We start from the raw sequence: 23394 nt of genomic DNA, 5'->3' as shown, positions 1-23394 counted from the left end.
TATTACAGCAGTTTTAAATAGGACATAGAACTTAACACTTTTTATTCCCTCATCTAATTTTTCCCCTAAAAACATGGTTGGAATGCTTGGTCATAATAACAATGACGGCTAACGTTTAGCACACACTGCATTTTTCTAAAGCTATTAGTGAATCTGAGTGATTAATGTTGGATTACTGATTTTTATATTTAAGGTATTTAACCAACATCTCAAATACTTTTGCCGGGTAGGTCCTAATCCCAGCTCTAAGACAGATCACCTGTCATGATCCTAGAAGGTCGAGAAAACCCACGGCACCCTGCACACCAAATGAACATTTCTTCTTCACCTGACACACAGCTGAAAATTCTACCAATTACTTAAAATGCAAAAATCCAGGAGGGAAAGTAAAGCTCGGGAGAGGGGGGCTGGCAACCGCCCATCCTTTGGTGCAAATGCATTTCATCAGCTTCTCTTCCTTACTTACTCACCTAGGGTGGACTAACTATCCTAAAAAGAAGCTTTGCTGCTTAACAGCAGAGGAAATTCTGGCATTTGAGGCTTACAGCAGGCGTTCTTAAGCCAAGCTGGGCCTTAGAATCACCTGGAGATCTTTAAAAAGATGCATATGCTACACACACCCACACACACACACCCACTCACTCACCCTCCAAACCAGGCATGAATGTTTTTTAAAGTATCACATGATTTCAGCCAGAAGCCAGGACTCAAAACTAGCCCTATGGGGAGAATGGAGCAACCAGAGAGCAGTTGAAAAGCTGTGTGGTTCCACAGGAAAACCTCATCTGAGTGAGTGATTAAAGACAAAGATTTTTTTTTTTTTTTTTTTTTTTTTTAGTTTAAATGGAATCCCTCTGGCCAACTAGGGAGATGTTCAGGAGCCCCGGAAACAAGAATGACCTAGGGTTCCCCAGGGGGCTGTCCTGCAGAAGTGAGGAGGAGGGTGGAAGGCCCCTGCACTGAGGGCCCCTGATTGCTGACCATCAGTTCTTCCACTCCCTCCCTCACGAGGGTAACACAAAAAAACTCATGGAAAAACTGAATTAAAAGACAAAAATAAAAAATCAACTATTTCTCATCATAAGCTCCATCAAGTTCAAGACACTTTTATAAGCTATGATACTAGCCATCTAGTCCATCCCGAAAAAGCTGAGGGTCCTGGGAATTTGCCCATGTCAATAGTCATTTTTTTACATTAACTGAAGAAAAGTGAGTGCCCTGTAAAGATTTTTAAATTAGGAAACAAAAGGAGCCAAATCAGTACTGTAAGGTAGATATCTAGTAATTTCCCATCAAGACTCTTGCAAAATTGCCCTTGTTTGTTAAGAGGAACAGGAAGGAGCATTGTGGTAGAGACGGATGCTCTGGTGAAGCTTTCCCAGGTGTTTTTCTGCTAAAACTTTGGCTAACTTTCTCAAACACTCTCATATAAGCAGATGTTATTCTTTGGCCCTCTAGAAAGTCAACAAGGAAAATGCCCTAAGCATCCAAAAAAGCTGTTGCCACGACCAACGCACTTGACTGGTCTGATCCTGCTTTGACTGGACCACGGCCACCTCTTGGTAGCCATGGCTTTGATCAGGCTTTGTCTTCAGGATTGTACTGGTAAAGCCATGTTTCAACTCTTACGATTCTTCAAAGAAATGCCTCAACAACTTTATCACACTTGCTTAAAATTTCTATTGAAAGCTCTGCTCTTATCTGTAGCTGATCTGGGCACATCCGTTTTGGCACCCATCAAGCAGAAAGCTTGCTCAACTGTAATTTTTCAGTCAGAATTGTGTGAGCTGAACCAGTTGAGGTGTCTATGGTGTTGACTATTGTTTCTGCTGTTAATCATCAGTCCTTTTCAATTAGGGCATGAACGGGATTTATTTTTTCATTGCAAATTGCTATGGATTATGTGCTGCTGTGAGCATCCTTAAAAGGAGCTGTCCATTTGTAAACTCTGCTTTCTTTGGGGCATTGTCTTTATAAACGTTTTGTAAATCAATGATTTCACCATTCTTCCACCCAAGCTTCACCGTAAATTTGATGTTTGTTCTTCAATTTTAGCAAAAAAAAAAAAAAAAAAAAATTGAAATACATGCATAATGGATCTTGGACGTGACCAGCGCCATTGTGTACACAATAAGCACAAAATAGCACTGGCCTTGTCTTCCACTCCAGCACCAAACCCCTCCTCCCTTCCCTTTACAAGAAGCTTCATGACTTCTGCAAACAGGAACCCTTCCCAATGGTGCAGTTCTCCACCCTGGTCATGTAGCTTCCACATTAGCATAATGCCCCTCCTTGATTGTATCAGCCAGCCGTTGGCACCCTCTGTAAGCTCTACCACCCCCACACCTGGTGCTGCCCTCCACTTTGCGCACAGCCCGGTAGATTCTTTTCCTTTAATAAAGCTTGATCGGTAGCTGGCGTCTCAGCTCACTTTCTTTCAATGCATACTTTTCATAACATGCATTTTCCATGAACATTAACTGCTTGACTATGTACCAGCAATGACCAGTTGGAATTTAAAATTAAAAACATTAGTTCACACAAACTTTCAGGTATAAATCTAACCAAATACGTACAAAATCTGTGAGGAAAACTACAAACCCCTGAAAGTCAAAGACTTAAATAAATGGAGAGATGTTCCTCCACTGAATTTTAAAGGCAAACTCTCCTACTTTCTCTCTTGTCCTGATCTCCTTCACAGAGATAGTGAACAGAAAAAAAAATCCCCAAACAAGAGGAGCCTCATGGATCTGCAGCTACAAATTAAAAAACCTGAAGGTCTCCACCCATCAGCTGCAGCAGGAAAAAAGGTTCCAAGAAAGGGCTGCCAGATAAAATACAAATAATTTTTTAGTATATTTATGTCCCAAATACTGCATGAAACATACTCATACTTAAAATTATTCATAGTTTTTCTAAAATTCAAATTTAACTGGGCTTTCTGGATTTTTATTTGCTGTATCTGGCAACCCTACTCCAAGGTCTCACTGCAGTGAGACTTGGAACAAGGAAAAAGAAACAAACCTCTTAGGTATACAGAGTGACCTTTTTAAAACCTTTTCTAGTCTTTTCTCTCTGGATTTTACTACACATCTGAGAGGAAAACAGGACAGGTACCCTCTATCCTCATTAACCAGATGAGGAAAAATCCAGGGACCAAGCAGGAGAGTGAAGGTCACACAGGTCAGGAACACAGCTGGATCTAATCATCGCTAAGCATACCTATTCAATTAGCCCAGGGAGGCTCAACTCTGGCTGCATAATGGAAACACCTGGGAAGCTGCCAAAACAACACTGATGGGTGGCCCCACCCCTACAGATTCTGATTTTGTAAGGTCTGGAGTAAGGCCTGGGTGTTTTTAAGCAGCGCATTACAGCAAGTTTAAAATGTAAGAGTAGACAAAGGATAGTGAACCCACAGGAACCCAATCACCCAGCTTCAACATGACCAACCCATGGCCAATCTCATTTCATACACCAGTGCTGTCCAGAATTTTCTGCAGTGATAGAAATGATGTCGTTGTGCTGTGCCATATGGTAGCTGCTAGTCACATATAACTGTTGAGCACTGAAATGTGGCTGGTGTCAGAAAGGAACTGAATTCAGTTTTTAGGTTTTAATTTAAATAGCCACAGTGTGGAGTGACTACATACTGGACAGCACAGATCAACACCCTTATCTGCTTCTCCCTCAACCATTCGATTTGGAAGCAAATCCCAGACATATTATCTCATCTGTATCATTTAATGCTTTCCAGATGAATCAAAGGTAACAAACTTATTTTCCTCAAAGTTAGGGAGGCTGAGAAAGCTAAGATCAAGGCCCCAGCAAGTTTGGTTGGCTGCTGAGGGTTGCTCTTAGGCTTCTAAAGAAGATTGCACCCTATCACTGCTCTCATGGAGCGAAAGACAGAAGGGCAAGCAAGCTAAATGCTGCCTGAAGCCTCTTTTATAAGGGTCTTAATCTATTCACAAGGGCAGCGTCCTCAGGACTTTATCCCCTCTTAAAGGCCCCACTCCTTAATACTATCACATTAGCAACACCTGAATTTGAGGGGACACATTCAAACTCCTAGTCAAATACTCAATACTATAACACTTCATTTATTGAGAGGACACACTTTCAGCAATCTCAGACCTCAAGAACAAGACTCTCCACCTTGACTACACTTTCAAATCACTTCGAGAGCTATACCTCTGCCCAGGTGTAGAGCTAGGGCTCACAGACCCCTGAAACCCATTGTACAGAATGGGTTACAAACTCCACACATAGGTATATGAGCTAGGTAATAGAAAAAGGTCCTGGGAGCCGTAGGTAAAAATTAATAGGCTTTATTCAGAGCTAAGAGCAGCCATCCTAGTGGCTTGGAGTGTTCTGAGAAGCAGCATGTATGGGAGCTGTTAGTCCTTTATACTCAGGTCCATAACCCAGGACACCTGGGTGCCCATATGCAATTAAGTAGTAACCAAGGAACACCTGAGGATATTTACAGCAAATGCTTGGCAAAATTCTGAACATCTAAGGGGCCCCGAACATTTTCCTACATTTTCCCAACACCAGGCTCCACCCCAGAGATTCTAATTGAGCTATTTTGGGATATGACTCTTTTTTTCTTCTCTTCCTCATTGTTCCACAAGCCTCTCATGTGTTTTAATCCTGTAGCCAGGGCAGAAAACCACTGTAAAGTCTTTCTGCATAAAGCATGGTCTGCAGACCAGGAGAATTAGCATCACCTGGGAGCTGGTTAGAAAAGCAGAAGATCAGGGCCCAACCCAGACTTTCTGACTCATAATTTGCCTTTTAACGAGGTCCCCAGGTGACCTGTACACACATTAAAGTTTAAGAAATGCTACTCTAAAACAGTGGTTCTCAAAGCCTGGTCCCCTGACCCAAGGTCTCAAATTACCTGGGGGCTTGTTAGGAATGCAAATTCTTGGCCTCCCTGGAAACCAGGGGTGAGGCCCAGAACACTGTATTTTAACCAGCCCTCCAGGTGATTCTGATGCCCCCTCAAATTTGAGACCCACTGTTCTGAAGCCTAGAACATAGCTCCATTTTGCTGTGGATCCATAGCTCTAAGACACAAGTAATGATTATAAAAACAAGTGATGTACTTCAAAAGAGAAGCTGAAGTCATCCTCAAGCTCCCACATAAACAATTATACATAAAATAGGATATCTCTTTATAATCCATAGGAATGGTGGGGAGGAATTAGAAAGAAAGCAACCTGGGGTCCTTTGATGTAGGGACAAATCTACAACCCTCACACTCCTTAGAAGAGCATAAGCCAATAATTGATATTCACAAAAATGTCCAAAACATTAAACACTGAAGTTATGTTCAGTACATTCATTCTCCTTTAGAAGGCAGCTAAGTTTACATTTTAGAATTATTTCCATTACAGCAATTTACATTTCTTTCATGTGAAAAAGAATTGCTTAGAACAGTCTATTGTAACAAGTATTTCATTCCTAAAAATATGGGGGGAAAAAAGAACAAGAAGAAAGGTTACCCCAGTGTGGCATGGTGGGACCCAAGACCATTCTCCAGAGCAGTTATTCTTAGGTTTTTTGAGGTCTTGAAATCTCCTGAGAACTGGAGCAAAGCTATGCACCTTCTTCCCTTAAAATGCATGTTCAGAATATACAGAAGTATTTGCAGGCAATGTCAGAGGATTTGGGGGCCCCTCAGCCAATGGGTCGGATGCTGAGGGCACCCACCGTGATGTGCAAAGCAGGTAGAGAGGGCAGAAAGTGGATCCTTCAGGGGCAGAGCCATTCAGCCCCAGGCAGAATCCTGGCTTTCTTTCTAACCAGCTAAATCAGAGCCTCAGATTCCTTCTCTACAAAAAAAAAAGTGGCTGTAGGATGGGCAGTTTTATTGTTGCCATTCTACAAGTGAGGAGACTGAAAGCTGGAAAAGCAGGGGGCTAGTCTAGGGGAGCCAGGAACAGGGACAAACTTTAAACCTAGATGGCCTTTCAACTGGCTCATGTATCGCCCAGCAGGATGCAATGCTGCCTTCCACACGTCTCCAGGGCAGCCAAGCACACTGTCCCCATCTCTGCTGTTCAGCTAAACCTGCCCATCTCTAGAGCCCATCTCCTGCACATCTTGCAGATGAAGCCTGCCATCCACGATCACTTGTCCTCTCCTCATCAAGAAAGACTCAGCTCTGCTTCCAAGCCTTATTCCAAGCCAGGAAGAGTTGGCAAGCCTGTCCGTTAAGCCTCAGTGAATCCTGGACAGAATGAGCTCCTAAGTCCACGGCAATGGATTGCCTTTGCTCTGTTTAAACGCCCATTCCTACTACTAAAGTGTGAACTCTTTGAAAGTAGGGACTGCCTATGAATCATCTTTGCATTCCCAGAGTCAGCCCGTGAGCATCAACGAATGAGGAAGGGAGGGCAGGTGCCACCCCACCCACAGAGATGCTGCCATCTGGGGTTCTGATTCATAGTGGAGCAACCTCGGCCTTTGCAAGTGCTATTTCACCCTGGTATTGTTGTGCTCACAACAAGTCTGTCTTCAGGACTAAACATTAAGCCCTTTGAGGGTGCAGATGACTTTTCCTGTCTTTACATAGGGGTATGTGCCCTTTACATAGTGTGTGTGCCAAGAGCCTCATTATATGGGCAAAATAGTTGGTGTGCCCGGGAACCTCCATTTTCCTGAAGAGTCAAGTTCTTCCAAACAAAGTAGTCTGGACCCTAAATAGTAGGGTCTAGGCAGAATGCTCCTGAGATATCAGGAAGTGGGGAGCCTATTTCTGCATACCCAACTTCTAGGAACCCCAAACACATTAACAGGACAAACTGCAGGTCCACCTGCCCCCTCAGTCCCTCAAGACATATATTTATTGTCCCTACCTGTTCCCTTCTCCTCCAGCAGTAGGGCCCCAGCAAGCAGAGGGGGTGGAGCCTGCAGACACCAGGGAGTAAAACAGAACCAGAAAAGCTGTTTTTCAAAATGGTCTTAGCCAGAATGCTCTGATCTAGGGCAGGAGGGTACATGAGCTTTCAATGTGAATGTAGCCTCTGTCAAGCATTGAGCCCAGGAGCACACCGCATAGAGGATTACAAACGCATGTGTGCACACACTTGTATGCACATATTCACATGCATGCGTGCACATACACCCCACACACACACACATAGAGCCTTGGGGGGCAGAACAGAGCTGACTGACTTTTTGGTAATGAACTGCCTGCACTGAGTCCTAGCAGTTCCCAAAGTCCTGAGCATTGCAACCTAGTTACCATCCTCTGTAGGGTGACCTGGCAATAGGTTTCCCAGCATGGCAGCCATTGGGTACAAGTCACAGAAGCCAGTGACTCAGAGTCCAGTTCCAGAGACACAGGAAGCTGGAAGAGCCAGCCAAAGAGACCCCTACCCCTCAGACTGCGCAGGTAGGTAATGCCTGATGCCTTCTTGTACACAGCGCCACACTGACTCCTGCCAGTCTGGCTGGACGCGCTGACATTGGGAAACTAGGCGAAACCACCTCAGATAGGGCTAATGCACCAGTAAGTGGTATGACCCAGAAGTTCTGTGGCTATTCAGAGAAGGAGGCCAAGCTGCATGGGGGAGAGGTCCAGGAGGCGACATGCAGGTGCTGAGACCTGGAAGGGTGAGGAGGCAGATTGCCGGAGGAAAGAGGAGACAGTGAGGATATGCTAGTAGGCAACACAACAAGGAATCCAGAGTAACAGGTTTAAACATATATCAACTCAATGCAAAAATGTCAATAAGTTAAAACAATATGAGGGAGCAAAAGTTCCTTCGTCCACCTTCCCACTTTTCAGCAGTAAAATTTCACGTGTGTACACAAGTCTAGTGTGTGCCTATGTGTGTGTGTCGTTTTTTCTTTTTACACAAGTGGGATCATAGTATACCTACTATTCTAACTTACTTTTTTTACTAATCCATTTATTTTGAACATCTTTCTTTATATATAAAAATAAGCCTAAAAACTTATAACGGTTGCTTATATTGGTCCATTCTAGGGAGGTACAACATATCCCTTAGCTATAAACATTTAGCTTGTTTCCCGTCATCTGCTGTTGCAAACCTGGCAATTTGTCTCTGGGTTGCCTGGGCAGGTTCACCAGTGGGTTAAACCTATAGCAGAAGTTCTGGGTCAAGGGAAACTCCGGTTTCATTCTCACCAACAGTTCAAATGGCATTTACTGAGTACCTACGATGTGCAAGAAAGAGGTTAGAATAAAAGAGCTTTTATTTTAGTCACACTGAAAATAAGCTGATCTTGGGGATCTGGCCCCAAGTGTGAAGAGGCCATTTACTGGGGGACAGGTTAAGGGCATTTCTACTCTATATTTTTCGTGTGTGTGTGTGTGTGTGTGTGTGTACATACATATATATGAATGTGTGCTTTCAAAAAATTCTTGGAAAGATTCATGTTATCTTTTACTTCTACTTTTCCACAAACTTTTTTTTTTTTTTTTTTTTTTTGTCGTTTTTTCGTGACCGGCACTCAGCCAGTGAGTGCACCCGGTCAGTCCTATATAGGATCCGAACCCGCGGCGGGAGCGTCGCCGCGCTCCCAGTGCAGCACTCCACCAAGTGCGCCACGGGCTCGGCCCTCCACAAACTTTTTGAAGTACCCGTGTGTGTGAGTGTGTGTAGTCTATGGTAAATATTAAATGTGCAACCTAATACATGGATTATAAAACATTACTGCAGAACAGGTAACCACATGGCACACTTACCCCCAATCTATAACACATCAAAAGTTCTTTTTACTGTCTTCAGCACAACCCAGTGTGTTATAAATTATGTGCATAAAAAAATCACCAAGCACTTTTTTCAGAATTACCTCCCAGGGGCTGCAAGGTTGCCTGTGGAGGTTAGAATCAAATTAGTCTCTTGCCTCAAGCCCACCCCCACCCCTAACATCAGCCCCTGCATGAAGGAGTATTAACATTATGCAACAGCTCAGCTTGCTATTTGCTCAGCCAGAAAACCAGCTGAGGAGGAAGCAGGGCTCCCCACTTGAGTTCTGATTTCCTGAAAAGCCAAATTCTCACTGCTCTCCCTGTCCAGGCCCTTTCTCTACCCGCACCCTTTTATCAAAAGTGAAAGTGTTACTGCAGCAGCACGTGAGCCTTGGCATCAAAGATCCGCATTACTCACTGGTTCCCAGAAAAACACTTGTCTGAGACACGGGTTAAGGAGCCAAAAAGGGGTCATTGATCTCTGTCTCCAGGGCTCAGCGGCTTTGGCACAGTGAGGGACCAAGGCTTTCCAGATGTTCCGCTGAAGAGCTGGACCGGTGCCAGGGGAGACTTGCAGATCTACAAAGGGATGTCTGTTCCTCAAGACTGCGCCATGCCAAATCAAAAGCTGTCTGAAGAGAGTGCCCTCCAAAGTGGGCAGGTCCTTCAGAGAGACTTCTGTGGTGACCACCTTCTGCTGTCCTCACTCCCTTCACAACCATGGCCACCACTTCCACTACATCCCCTTCCCTAGCACTCACATGCACACACATTTCCCCCAAACTACCAGCTCTGGTTTCTATAGCAACAAAGCAAAAGCCAACAGGCTTTGGAAAAGCACAAACTTGACAGCAACCATACAGAAGGGCAAAGAAAACAGCCTGGGAAATTCTGGTCTCACCCAAGAAATCTGCCATCAGAAGAGTGCCAGCCCATCAGGGGGCCCCAGCTACAAGTCTAAAAGCTGAGCTCTCAGCTCCCAAGGGCATAGTTCCTGTCCTCTAGCTCCACCCTCCCTCTCTGGAAAGGAAAAGGCCAGAGATACACTGAACAACAATGTACTACCTAAGTTTGCAAGTCATCTGAACAGGGAACAACCCCTAAATAGAGTGTTTGAATGATTAGCTAGCAATGGTAACATGACTACTAACACCACTAACTCAGTCATTCACTGATCAAATATTTACTGAGCACCTACTATGAGCCAGGCACTATTCCAGGTTGCTAGGAATATAAACAAGTCAGATAAAATTCTTGCCCTCAGGAGCTTACATTCTAGAAGGACATTCTAGCCTCCAGCCCACCCCCAGATAATACATAAGCAAACAGACAATAACTTCACACTAAGCGAAATAAAAAAATTTAAAAAGCAGCTCTAATAATAAAAAATATTCCCACACAGTATATTATGTATAAAAATTGAGGCAGTACGATGATGTAGAAAGAAAACTAGACTTTCCTTGTAATGTAAGTTGTGTGGTATTTTACTTTCAACACAAGCTTTCATGCACATCAACCTTTAGCCACTAACTATTGAGTTAGCAGGGTGGAAATGCACCCACGTGCTCAATTAGCCTAGCAGGAACATGTGTGGAAGCCAGACATTTGAAATGATTCTTTCGAGACCCACCAAGTTTCATTCCTTGGATGTCTATGTAGCAGATGACCACAGACAGAATGAAAAGATGAGCCACAAATTAGAGGAAGATATTCACCACATGTATGCCTCTGAAGTGACAAGAAATAGATGAAAACATAACAGAAAAATGAACAAAAGTAGTGAACAGACATTTTTGAGGAAAGGTCAAAAACCAATAGACACGTGAAAAGACTCTCAGTATAATCAGAGAAATACAAATTAAAATTATACTAGTACATCACCCACCATACTGGTAGAGATTTACAAGTCTAACAATACCAAGTATTCATGAACATATAAAGCAATTGGATATTGCAAACATGTCTGGTGGTATCAATTGGTATAGTCACTTTGAAAAACTATCATTATCTAATAAAGTTGAACGTATATACATACCTATTGAAGCATTTATTCCATGCCTAGGTACATATCCTACAGAAACTATAGATAGATGCAAGTGTGCTCCAAAATACAATATTGTCCCTAATAGCAAAAACTTAAAAAATATATAACTTGATGTCTATAAATAGAAGTATGGATACATGAATTTTGAAATATTAATATAATAGAATAATATATAACAATACAAATGAATAAACTGCAGCCACACGCATATCAACTTCAAGAGTATAACACTGAATGAATCACAAAGAGCTTATATAGGATGATGCTATTTAAATAAAGCTCAAAAGCAGGTAAAACAAAACAGTATATTATTTAAGAAAACATACATATAGGTAGTAAAACCATAAAAAGAAATGCAAGAAAATAATTAATACAAAACTCAGGATAGCAGTTGCCTTTCGGGAAGAAAGAGCTAAGACAACCCAGAGGGCTGCAAAGGCACTGCAAATGTCCATTCTTAAGCTGGATCACAGGTACATATGACCCATGACATAAAATATGATACAATTTCAGAATACAAATAGTGGAAAGGGGGGAGGGTAAGGCTGATTCAAATCAAGTCCAAAGGACAAATTGACTCAAGAAAAACAAATCACAAAAGCTATTTTTTCCTTGAGTCAGACAAATCACCATTTGTTCATTTTCTAAGGCAACGAAGCCTAGTGAAGGCCTCAAGCAGTATAGGAAGTGAATGTTAAATCTAAAAGACCCTGTTTTGATTTGTGTTTTAAAAAATTAAAAATAGTTCCTCTCCAGGCAGAGCTAGGTGCTTCTAGTTGGCCTGACAGTATAGTGGCTCCAGGGGCCATAATTACAGGCAGGGAGAGGTCAAGCAGCTGGAGAGACATCTATAATTAAGCAGGTGAAGTGTGTCTTCCAAGCTCCAGCCTCTTTGCCAACAACCCTGGTGACACCAAACCTACCTATTAAAGGCAGTTCTTGACTTTCATCTGTTTAGCCTTCAAACAACACATGGGCCAGACGTGGACACTCAGCCATCGGCTGAGAGTGACAGTTCACGGAGGTGCTTTCTGCCTGCCAAGCAACTGTGCCTCCTCCATGGCGTTGCCTTTTTTATCTGGACAACAGTCGTTCCTTAATTCACTTAACAAATATTTCCTAAGTACCACTGTATCCTGGCACTGTCTTAGGCCATGAAGGTACAGCAGCAACCAAAACAGACACAGTCTCTGCCTTGATAGAGCCTAGACTCTACAGAAAGCGTTTGTGCAGTTATTTGAGTATTTTATTGCCTCCTGCCCTTTTTTCAATATTTCATAGACTTATTCTCTACATGATTACAGTGCAGGCCTTGGATGCAAGTGTGCCTTGGATTTCTTTTTAATAAAATAAACAGTTGCCTTATCTTCCATTTGTATATATTTATGGAAGTTATTTCTTACTAATACTCAGATCTTACAAAAGACCATTAGAAGAATGGAAACATTTGTTCACTAAAATCAGAAAAAGAACTGCAGGTAGCCAGTCCAGCCCTCCAACTAATACACAAATCTTTTCTACAATATTTTCAAATGCTCATTCGGTCTCTACTTGAATGCCTCCAGACATGGACAGCTCCCCACTTACTGTCAAGTGTATTCAACTGCTGGAGAGCTCTGCCTATGAGAGGCTTTTTCCATATACTAAACCAAGCTCTAGTCTGCCTCCCTGTAACTCCCTATAACCCCTCTGATCCTAGAGCTGCCCTAAGGCATACAGGAATAAGCTCTAAGTCCTTCCCTTTTTCTATTTGGCCACACTTTAAGTCCTTAAAGTTACCCACCAGGTCTTGCCTACTACTAAGACTCCTGTTCTTCAGCCAAGAATAATTAGATCTGGCTCCCTGGTGGTAAGTGTAGGGAGAGATTAGAAAATGCTCTCATTGACTCACACCTGTATTCAGGAAGTCTTCAACCTGAGAACCCTAAACTCTAAGCATTCTCCGAATCATAACATTAATGCTGTCAATGCAATCCTGTTGAGGGACAGAAATAACCAATGATTTGTTCACTTTCTATTGGCTGGTTAGCAGCAGAGCCAGGAACAGAGTCCAGGCTTCTGATTTCAATAGAGGGGTTACTCCCACTACACCTCACCATAAAGCTGCTTAGTGCTGAATTCAGTGTGACTAACTGGGGACCTCATGACCAGCATTACGGTGGCCCTCCAATAACCCAGGCTTCTCTAGTCTTCATCCATACGTCTATGATAACTTGTTTCATACTGGGCTTTGGTGGTCTGTCTTCATGTCAGGTTCTCCACTGGACCAAGAAGCCCCATGTATGGAGGTGGTCCTTTTCCCAAGTTTTGTGGAGTCAGAACAGTAGGACCACGCTGCAGGGCCAGCACCACATATCACGAGGCTGGCCAAGAGCCGCACTTTCATCACAGAATCCTCTGCCTTCGAATGGCTTGTGGCTTAATGGGGCAGGCAGGGTACAACCTGGGCTCTAGTTATAGATACACTATAAATATGTGAGTACATGGCTGTATAGCAAGACAAAGAGGAGTGTGGGGGCAGTGACAGTGTCATGAACCAGGGGGTATGGTGGGGGTGGGCCAGTGTGGGAAGGCTCCCAGCAGGAGGCAAACATGAAATCAAATTTGGAAAGAAAAAAGAAGTAGCTGAATCAGCAGGGAGGGGATAGGGTATTATATATAATTGGGACTTGGTGTGTGTGGAGGCACCAAGGTGGCCTTAGAAAGTCCCTAATAAACACCTGGCACAAAAAGCTTAAACATTCAGGCCCACACCCACCCATGAAATTGATTATACACTGGAATCTGAAACAACTGATTATCCAAAGCAAAGTCAGTCCAAACAACTTGTTTATCACAATAGTTTCCTTTAAAAGTGACATACTTTCCTGTTATTTTCATTTAGTCACACATTCATTTATCCAACAAGTAAAAATTAGGCCCTACTGTGTACCCAGCACCTAATCCAGAATTCTTGCTGCATTTTCCTTCCATAAAAGGCAGATGCAACTTGCCTGCTTCAGAGGAGGGTGAGATAAGTTCTAGCAAGGTCCCGGGGTGAGTTATTTTAATTAAAGCCCCAGGAACCGGGAGAAAATTAGCACAGTGGGATCAAATTCAAGTACCACTCAATACTTCAGGGTATTTATAGAAAAACAAACACGAAAACAAAAAATTCAATATCCTGACTGGTTGCTTTTAGGAGGGTTACTTAATGCTTTGTTTTCCTGGTATAAATTGGTTCTTGTTTTTATCTCTGAAGAACTCTGATGTTGTCCATTTTGACTTTCTGCAGACTACTAAAGCCAGGACTGAAAAACCAAGGACTGGGCATTGCCCAGCCTCCCAAAGAACCCTGAGTGGCTTCTCAACCCCTTTCCACAGAAGGAGATGGGAAGGGAGGAGACCCTAAACACAAAAAGGATTCAAAGGTATTGACTCTGAGAGGGACTAAATGATTAGGAGTTCAGGAAGGGAGAAATCAGTAGATTTCCCTCTTACCTTTCAATCAAGGAAACTGGTGTCTGCTCAGCATGGTTCAGAGGAAAAATCTCCGGTCTTACAGTCTCTTGCTACTCAAAGTGTGGTCTGAGGACCAGCAGCATGGGCATCTCCTGCAGAATCACAGGCCGTAACCAGGCCCACTGAGTCAGAACCATCTGCATTCCCACAGGCTCTCCAGGTGATTCACAAGCTTAAGCTCTTTAAACCTCATTTTCCCATATGAAAAACAGGGATGATAAAATCTACCTGGCAGGTCCATTTAGGCTTAAATAAAATAATCTCTGTCTGGCTTGAAAAATTTTGTTCTCTCCCACTTCCTCCTTCTAAGTGCCCAGCTGTGTGCAAACTTCTCTTGGTGACCCAGATCTTCAAAGCTGGAAGGACCCTTAATGCCCCCCCTCTCTGCATACAGAGCAGGCTACCAGGGCCCAAGCAGAGTAAGTTACTTGTTGCTGGATGTCCCCTAGCTTGGGAGCTCCTGGAGGGCAAGACCTGTATTTTTCCCATGTTTGTTTCTTCAGCCCCTTAGCAAGGTGGCTGGCAGGCAACAGACTCTCAGTACAGGTTTGTTGAATGAATCATTAAATCAAGTAACTAACTAATTGTGGAGCAGAAACTAAAAGACAGGTCCCAGTAACACATAGATACACCTGAAAGTGAACTGAACTTCCCCTGAATTCACCCTTCCTGACAATTCCAAAAGAATTCACCCTTGGGGTAATAGTAGAGGTCATGGGTTCCTGTTGCGAAGAATCTCTCTCCCCTTAAACTAAACATCACCATTATTTTCAATGTCAGGAAACAGAAAAACTTGAATGTCTGGAGAGTAGGTCTGAGCTCCTGGAAGCCTGCTTGCCCTACTGAGCAGAGCAGAAGGTACCGAAGCTAGCAAGGGCAGTAGGACTGTGGAGATGACCAAGCTTGGGACGAGAAGCAACAGACGCCACATGTTGAATAGTGCTGCTACTAAAAATGCCACAGTGCTATCATCCATCCAGCAAGGTGCAAGCAGGGTGGCAGGCAGAGGCAAGTGGCTCCCCGGAGCTAGTCTTTCAGCACCCACTCTGCGGAGTCCAGGTTACCTGGCCCACCTGCCTCTCCATGTCGGGAGGACTGAGTCCTCAGTGACAGGCTCAGTCTGAGGGAATCCCTAATTTCCACATATCCCATTACATATCAGAGGTGTCTGCTGAGCAATAAATGAGTGTAGAGCATTACTCTTGGAGTTCCCTGTCCTCAGACATGTCATTCTGTGTATTCAGTGGGTCACTTCTCTCTGACAGGGTTTTCTGGAGCCTGTTAAAGCCCATGGGCAAGTCACTTGCCCATGGGCAAATCAGTGCCTCTGTGTATGGGACTGGTCACATTTATAACTAATTCATTTTCTCCCCAAAGTTTCTATGTAATTTTTTAAATAGCTCATCCACATACATGGCAAAGAGAAATAAAATTTTCAGCTTGACAAGAAATATTTCCTTTCCCCAGAGACAACCACTGTTCTCAGTGTGTTATGTATCCTTGCAGAGACAGCCTAAACACACACACACACATACAGACACAGCACATCCCCTTGAATTTAAGCCCCACTGGGGCAGGAATTTCTGTTTATATCATTCACTTCTGTGCCCCCAGTACTGAGTAGAGTAACTAGCATACAAAAGGTGCCTAATAGCTATACATTGAATGAATGAATGTATAAATCAGATGTATTCCTGAAAAGTTCAAATATGAATAAATCAAGTCCTAATCCCCCTTTATCTTCTCTTTGGATGCATCACCAGTGGATGATACCTCTGTGTCCTCAACCAAGCAAGGAGGATAACTGTCACTACCTGCATTTCAGGGATGAGATCCTGTGGCCATGTTAGTGGTTGTTGTTTATTGCCTGCCTACCCAAGGGGGAGCCCTCAATGGAAGGGAGTTTCCTCAGTGGCCCCCTTGTACCCTGTCCTACCAAGAGCCAACAGTTAAAACACACTATTGTGCTTACTGATCTCTTGCTTTGCCTCCTCCTATCAGAGTATGAGCTTCCTGAGAGCAGGCAGCATTTTCATTAGCTCTACATTCCCAGGGCCTAGTATACATTAGATAAGAAAATAAGTGGTGTGTCCAGTAAAGGACACTGAAGATAAGGGGGAGGCGGAATAAGACATCCAGAGACATTACCTGTCACCTGTGTTTGCATGAGCAAATACACCCTTACCTGACCCCCACAGGCTCACACCAAAGTTTACAATAAAGGAGAAAGATAAAAGTCCCAGTGTTAGCAGATGGATTAAAGATGGTGAGTACACTTGATTGTGAAAATGTGAATGTTTCAACAAAGTTAGGTAATAAGGAAAATCAATAAAACTATTAGCACTGGCCAATTTCAACTGGATAAAAGAATAAAGTAATTGGTCCTGAAAGACAACTGTCTAAATTAGGTTAGATGAATGGAAATACTCTTTTCTTTTAAGTCAAATCATGAGAATATCAACAGCAAATGATTAAATTATAGGCCAACTTTGACCCAATATCATCTGAGCTGCAAATAGGAATTTCCCAAAACAGTCTTCTTTGTAAGACAAGGAAATGATAGTATAGCAGGGAATGACAGCAAGACAACAGACACAGAATTGGAGGCCATGTGAGAAACATGAGGCCAACTTCTTGACTAAGGACCTATTATTAATCCTCCCTTTCTATAAGCTTATTTCTTCAATATGACTATTCCTTCTTCAATGACTTCATTAGTGAAACAAGCGCACAAGTCAACAGAAAATATACATCTCTGCTCCCATGACAGAGAGAAGGAGGCTCCAGTAGTGATCATAAAGTGCTCTGCTCTCCATACTCAGGATTCAGTTCTGCTTTTCATCTGCTAATGGTTGGCATTTGGTGGTGTTAACCGGGGATGATTCATTTCAGAGGAACTGCTGTGCATCCAGAGGCCATTTGGAAGGAAATGAGGGTTTCTTGGCTTATTTCTCATCAAGCATTTTAGCAATGTCTCTTTGTGACATTATAAATGCCTTGACAGGGGCTGGGTTCTCACTGTTTTCAAGCTGATTCCCCTTGTCACACCTGATGCATATGGCCACTTCTAGGAACAAGCATTCATTTCATCAGGACAAAGAATGGAGACAAAAATCTGGAGACTAAGGGGCCTCCTCCATGGGTCCAAGTATCAATCAGCGGCAGCAAGTCGTTACGCTGAGGGTTGGAATGTGTGGTGCATATTGCAAGATAAATGTTTTTGAGCACCTGGATTTCGCTATTCTATTGTTTTCTGCACTCCACGCACTACTAGAGGATCTGACATGTCCATGAATGTCTGGGGAGGCTGTGGAGTGAACAGGACCAGGATCTCATTGCCTAGGCACATCACAGGAGGGAAACTGATCAGCACCTTGGATCTGGTGCCTGGCTTTGAAGTCTCCTGTTTGGGAAGCTCGAGGCTCTCCTTAACCTCTCAAGTAATGTTTCTTATTAGAGACTGAACAGAACTTGAAAAGTGTGGGAGTGTGTGGGCTTGATTTGGGGACACCTTAGAAAGGCTGGAGAAGAGGAAAATGCCGACTATAGTAGAGTGATTACCATGAGACTCTAAAAGGAGTAAAAGAGAGAAAAGAGAGAACGCACAAAAGACCACAAAGGATGCCTGTACTTGGGCTTGACCTTCTAAACACCTCAGTGCCATAGTTATAAAATGTGCTCCACCCAATGTCCTGGACTTGACCAAACTTGACCTAGAACACCCTCCTCTTTGGGGGTCAGGGTGGGAGAGAGGCTTTGACCATGAAGTCACACCCAGAAGAAACTGCCTTCAACCTTCAAACACAGCTTAATCATTTAAGGCATTTCACTTTCTTGTTTGCATTGCATGGAAATTTCTGCCTGCAACAGTGATGACTGTCTTTGTTTGGACACTCCTAGAGAGCACACTCTGAATCTATTTAATTTATCCTGCCCATCCAGCCATACCTAAAAATAAGAGCTTCAAAGCTGTCTTTGGTGATGATTCACTCTGCTCAGAATGGCCTCTCCACTTCTGCCCTGCCAATCCAACCTACCTATCTTTTCCTTTCCAGCCCAAGCCCTGCCTCTTCTTTGAAGTTCTCTTGGGTTATTCCAGTCCCAGCTTATTCCCATTTGGAGAACTCCTAGTAACATGCAATTGAGCAGTTAATGTGATATTGCCTTGCATTCCTCTTTAATGCTTTCATCCTGCAAGTCTTGGATTCCTAACTGAATTGTAAGCTTCTTGAAGGCAAGGGCCAAGATTTACACTTCTTGTGAATGCCATTTTCCACTTCTCCCTCCACTTCCCATTCCCCAAGCCCAGCACAGACACCAAGCTGGGCAGGTTTGTTGAAGTGTATTGGTGACTACTGTTCATTTGTACAGATGGTTCTTTTTAATTATCTGATAACCAGAAGGCATTGGATTAAATAGTGTAGAATTTAGCAGAAAAGAGGTACGATCCTTATGAACTGAAGCTTTGGTAGGAACTCATATTGCCCACTTAGCTTAGACAGAGTTTCAAGAGAAAGTTCACCCCACTCTGCCCACACATACACCTTCTATTTCAACCCTGAAGGAAGTGCTTGCCATGAACACAAGACTCTCGGAGTGTGTACCTAATGTCTTTAGTGAGAAGGGAAGGACCTGATTTGAGTGAGGGCCAGGACTGAGTGATGAATTCCCATTACAGAGAGTCTGAGAAGAATCCAGCCATTCCTGAGCTGGGACCAAGGGAGCTTTCATTTCTAAGAGAATGGAAAGATCTGCTTACTTATAAAAGGGATTCTCTGGGTCATCTCTGGATTCAAAGCTAAAAATGTGAGCTTTATATTTCTGTAAAAAGCTTTCTGAAGAAAAGAACTAAAATAGAAAGAGCAGCGGGGACATCAGTGCCATGTTGGCAAACTCATTATTGGAGCCATGATTTGCAGCAGGGGACTAGATCGTATCCTGGGATCTGGACCCAACAGGGACTCATAATCAGCCTTTTTGCCTTGGACATATTACTTGACTTCTCAATGTCACCATCTCCCACATGGAAGTAATACTGTCAGGCTCTTGGTAAAGCTAAAATCTCTACACACATGTTATCATTTCAGAACCAAGTGAAGCTGGTTTGATTACATCTGTCTGTGCAACTTGAAAAAAGTCCAGAAGAGAGCTGCAAAGATGAATTAAGATTTCTAAAATATTCCTTCAGAAAGGTTAAGAGATTCGACTGATCCAGCCTGAAGAAGAGAGATTTAATAACTGTCTTTGAATATACCCAGGGGCCAGTGAGAGCATGGGGACCACATGTTCTCTGCCTGCACTGAAAGAGATGGGACAAGTCCAGGCCTTGACAAGAAGTTTCTGACATTAAGGGCACAAAAAAGTGACTAAGGGATGCTAGAGAATGTCCTTCTGGGAATTACTTACTTTGGGGAAGATGAGGAAGAAAGAGAGACCACAGAGCAAAACCATGGCAAGAGTTCACCTTCTGAACTCTGCAGAAGGTGATCTGATAGCCCCTGCCAGATGCATTATTCTATAAATTGCCTCCTTATTACCTTGCTCTGTTCTTGGCCCTTGTGAACATGCCACATCCCAGAGTCAGAAACCTGTCCTCAAGCTGTCCCTGAATTCCCTGCCTACTGCTCTTTCAAGGGCACTGGGTAGAACTATACCCACCTCCCTGCCCTCAAGTCTGCAGGGCTTTAGTATACTTTTTGAGCATCTCCTCTATGTGAGGGCACTGTACCTAGGCACTGTTCTTATGGCAATCTTATCACTGTATCTATTCTATTATCCCCACCTTATGGGTGAGAAATCTGAAGCTCTAACCTAGCAAGCACTAGAACCAGGATTTAAATCCGGGTCTGGTGGACTCCTCAGGCTATGCTTCTTACCCTCTATCTGCTCAGTCCCTCTATCTGCTGAGTGCTTTCTGCAGCATGTGGCTGCAGAAAGGGAGGGGAGTGGATTCCTCTCCTGCTCCTCATCTTCTGCTTCCACAATACACAATCCCTCCACAGCTTGATTTAACAGTGTTATTTATGACGTAGTGTTGCAAAAATCATCCAAATTATTTTGCATCCTCTGTATGTTATCGGAGAAACAGTTTGGTGGTCAAAACATACCAATGAGGCCTAATTCTTGTTATTTCCATTGTTGGTTTAGACTTTGAAGAATTCTCCTAAATGAGTACTACACCTGGGTGGAAAGCAGGAGAAGAAGAGCCTGTAAGTCCCCAGATGAGCCCCTGACCATTTCTCATCTGGAAGCCTGTGAATAATGGTACATTGCCATATTGTTATAAAGAATAAGAAAGAATATAAGAATTACATCATAATGAAGGAAGCAATACTAACTAATGTGCACAGCAGGAAACAATCATTTGTGCACTTGAGAATTACATTGCTGTTTATGCTTCTGGTACCTGGGCTAATTATGCTTTGATTTAGTATCTGGTGGGTCCATAGTGCCATGCATACCAGGAACTCCTGTGATGACGAGTATTATTTGTGGTAAAAGCAAAACATGAAGAAGCACCTGAGAGTGGAGGTTCACACAAGCATTCTGAGTAGGTTTGCTACTTTGGATGATGTAGGTAAACTGTCTAGCACCATACCTGTCAACAGGAGTCCATTTCTTTCAACTCCTTCTACCTGCTGTAGATATTAGCCAGCCTTTAGCTGTGAGTTCTGACAGATGTCTATTCAAATTATACCAAAGGATAAAATCACATGACCGGAAATGACCTTAATGGTCATCCAGCCTGACCCCTTACATCTGGGGTTAGGCTGCCTGATTTAGCTAAAGCACACACTAGTCAAATCCCATTATGGTGAACTGCACAGGACATGCAAGCAGTGGAATTTTATTAGACTGTTTGAAATCACATTAGCTCCAGCTCTAGCAGACGTAAGCACCCAGGCTTTCTAACAGCATGTTAGCAAGCAAAAGAATCCTTTGGCACGTCCTAGAATAAGAGGGTGTATTCACACCATCTCACCCCCACACCTTTCTCTGAGCTCTTCAGAATTTGCATATGTTGTAAAGTTTGTGCAATTTCTATAAATATATTTTTTTTCTTTGATGGGGCTAGAGCCTCTGCAATAGGGGGGCTGAAGGGATGCTTGTGGACAGAATAATAGAGTTGGGAAACTTCAGCTGTGTCTCATTTCAACTCTCTATCCACACTTTCCCAGAATAAAGAGTTAGGTATTTTCTAAGAAAGAAACTTAGACAAGAACCTGTGAATGTCCACAGTCTGTAAACCCAATGGGGTAGCTGTGACACTGTGTTTTATCCCAGACTCCTCTCATGCGGTCTAGGTAACAAATAATGTGATTCCTCATTTTCTGGGTCCTCTCCTCAGCCTCCCAACCCTTCCAAAACCAAAACCACCTCTGGCCTAGGAGACCTCATAGTCCCAGCAACAGGACACATACAATATAAACACAGCACAATGAGATCAGTTTCTAAGAAGGGATGACTGAAAATCCTACCCACAATTCAAAGACAGGATCCCAAATCCAGCAACAGCAAGAAAAAAGAGAAAAATTTCTTTTCTTCAGAGCAACACATGCTAACACTTTACAGATTCTGGCATGTGTCAGCATTTCTGAAGTAAACTATTTTCTTTAGATGAAAGAGATAAAAAAAAAAAAAAAAAAGACTCGGAATTTAGCCCAGTGAAAATTGCTTTGGATATTCACATGCAATAAGCCATAGATGTAAAAAGAAAAAAAAATCAATTGCTTCTGATTTATTTATTCATTCACTTTTTTATCTCTTTAAGTCTGGTGAATGTGGATCCCATGCCATGCTAAAAGCAACTACAAGGTTCGCCTTAGTGGTTGCTTTATTTCTCAATCTGGGTGGTGGGTATACTGGTGCCCACTTTATTTTTACTTAGGTCCTTTTGTAGATCTCAAATATTTCATATTAAATATTGTTAAATCCTCAAATCTTCTATAACAGATTCTTCTTTGGGCTGTTCAGATCTGGGAGCAGAGAAGGGAAGTTGGAAATGCCAAAACATAATTTCAATAAAGAGCAGAAAATGTAAGCAACCAATTTTGGAATGAAGTTTAAAGTTTTAAACCTATGCCAAATAATTGAGATTCGAAGAAGACTGAATCCTATTATGATCCCCATGGACACACAATTATTAAATTATTCTGAACACCTGTTGAGACTGGGTGATACATTTGCCAAATGAAAGTCATCAGACACCACTGTCAAGCACCTCCTTTGACCAACTCCTTTGAATTTGCTGACACAATCTCTCCTCCCCTCAGAACACAGCCCCCAAGCCCCATTTTTTCTCACTGCCAAGATGAACCAGCTATGGTCTCCCAATCTCTGCCATGCCATGAAAGCTGACTGTTCTGTCCCCCTGCCCACAGAGAGAAAGTGAAGGAGAAGAGAAGAGATGGTCTCAACAACTAAATTTCAGTCCTAATTCCCAGCCTTCCTTAGAGCTGAAGTCTGTCGCCATCTCCTTGTTTCTGTTTGGACACGTTTCATTTTCTAGCCTTCCCTTCTATCCTGACTGCTCAGTCCTCACTACCCAGCAAACCCCTCAAAGGTATTAAGTGAGCAAAGAAAGGATTGAAAGAAGAAGGTGTAAGAAGAGGAAATCTATATGCTGTCTAATGAGCCAGTGAAGGGCAGATGCTCGTTTACCCCGTCCTCTCTCTTTAAGAGCAGGGTGTTTGCCTGTGTAAAGAACTGGTAAAAGAAGTAGCACTTCTGCAAAACCTCTAAAGAAGGAAGATTCCAAAGTTTGATACCTTATTTGTTTTTTTTGGTTTTTTTTTGTCTTTTTCGTGACCGGCACTCAGCCAGTGAGTGCACCGGCCATTCCTATATAGGATCCGAACCCGCGGTGGGAGCGTCGCTGCGCTCCCAGCGCTGCACTCTCCCGAGTGCGCCACGGGGTCGGCCTCACCTTATTTGTTTTATTTCTGAATACCATTAGACCAACTGGTCTTACTTCCTTCCCTCCCACCCCACACACACACCCCACGCGAGCCTCCGGGGAGAGGCTGCCCCTCCACTGAAGCCAGCCATGCACACCACGTGTGAAAACGCCTGCTTTACTGGCCTCACTCGGTAAGTCAAAAATCTTCCCTCTGCT

General features: G+C 43.2%; 1 protein-coding gene across 1 annotated transcript in view; it reads right to left on the bottom strand.

The window, feature by feature from the left end:
- The window catches only part of PRKCE (protein kinase C epsilon), a 505249-nt gene that overhangs the window by 305881 nt on the left and 175974 nt on the right, over positions 1–23394 (bottom strand). The window lies entirely within an intron of this gene.

This window comes from Cynocephalus volans, chromosome 14, assembly GCF_027409185.1.
Source record: "Cynocephalus volans isolate mCynVol1 chromosome 14, mCynVol1.pri, whole genome shotgun sequence".
NCBI classification, from domain to species: Eukaryota; Metazoa; Chordata; class Mammalia; order Dermoptera; family Cynocephalidae; genus Cynocephalus; species Cynocephalus volans.
This window is presented reverse-complemented; position numbering and strand designations above follow the sequence as displayed.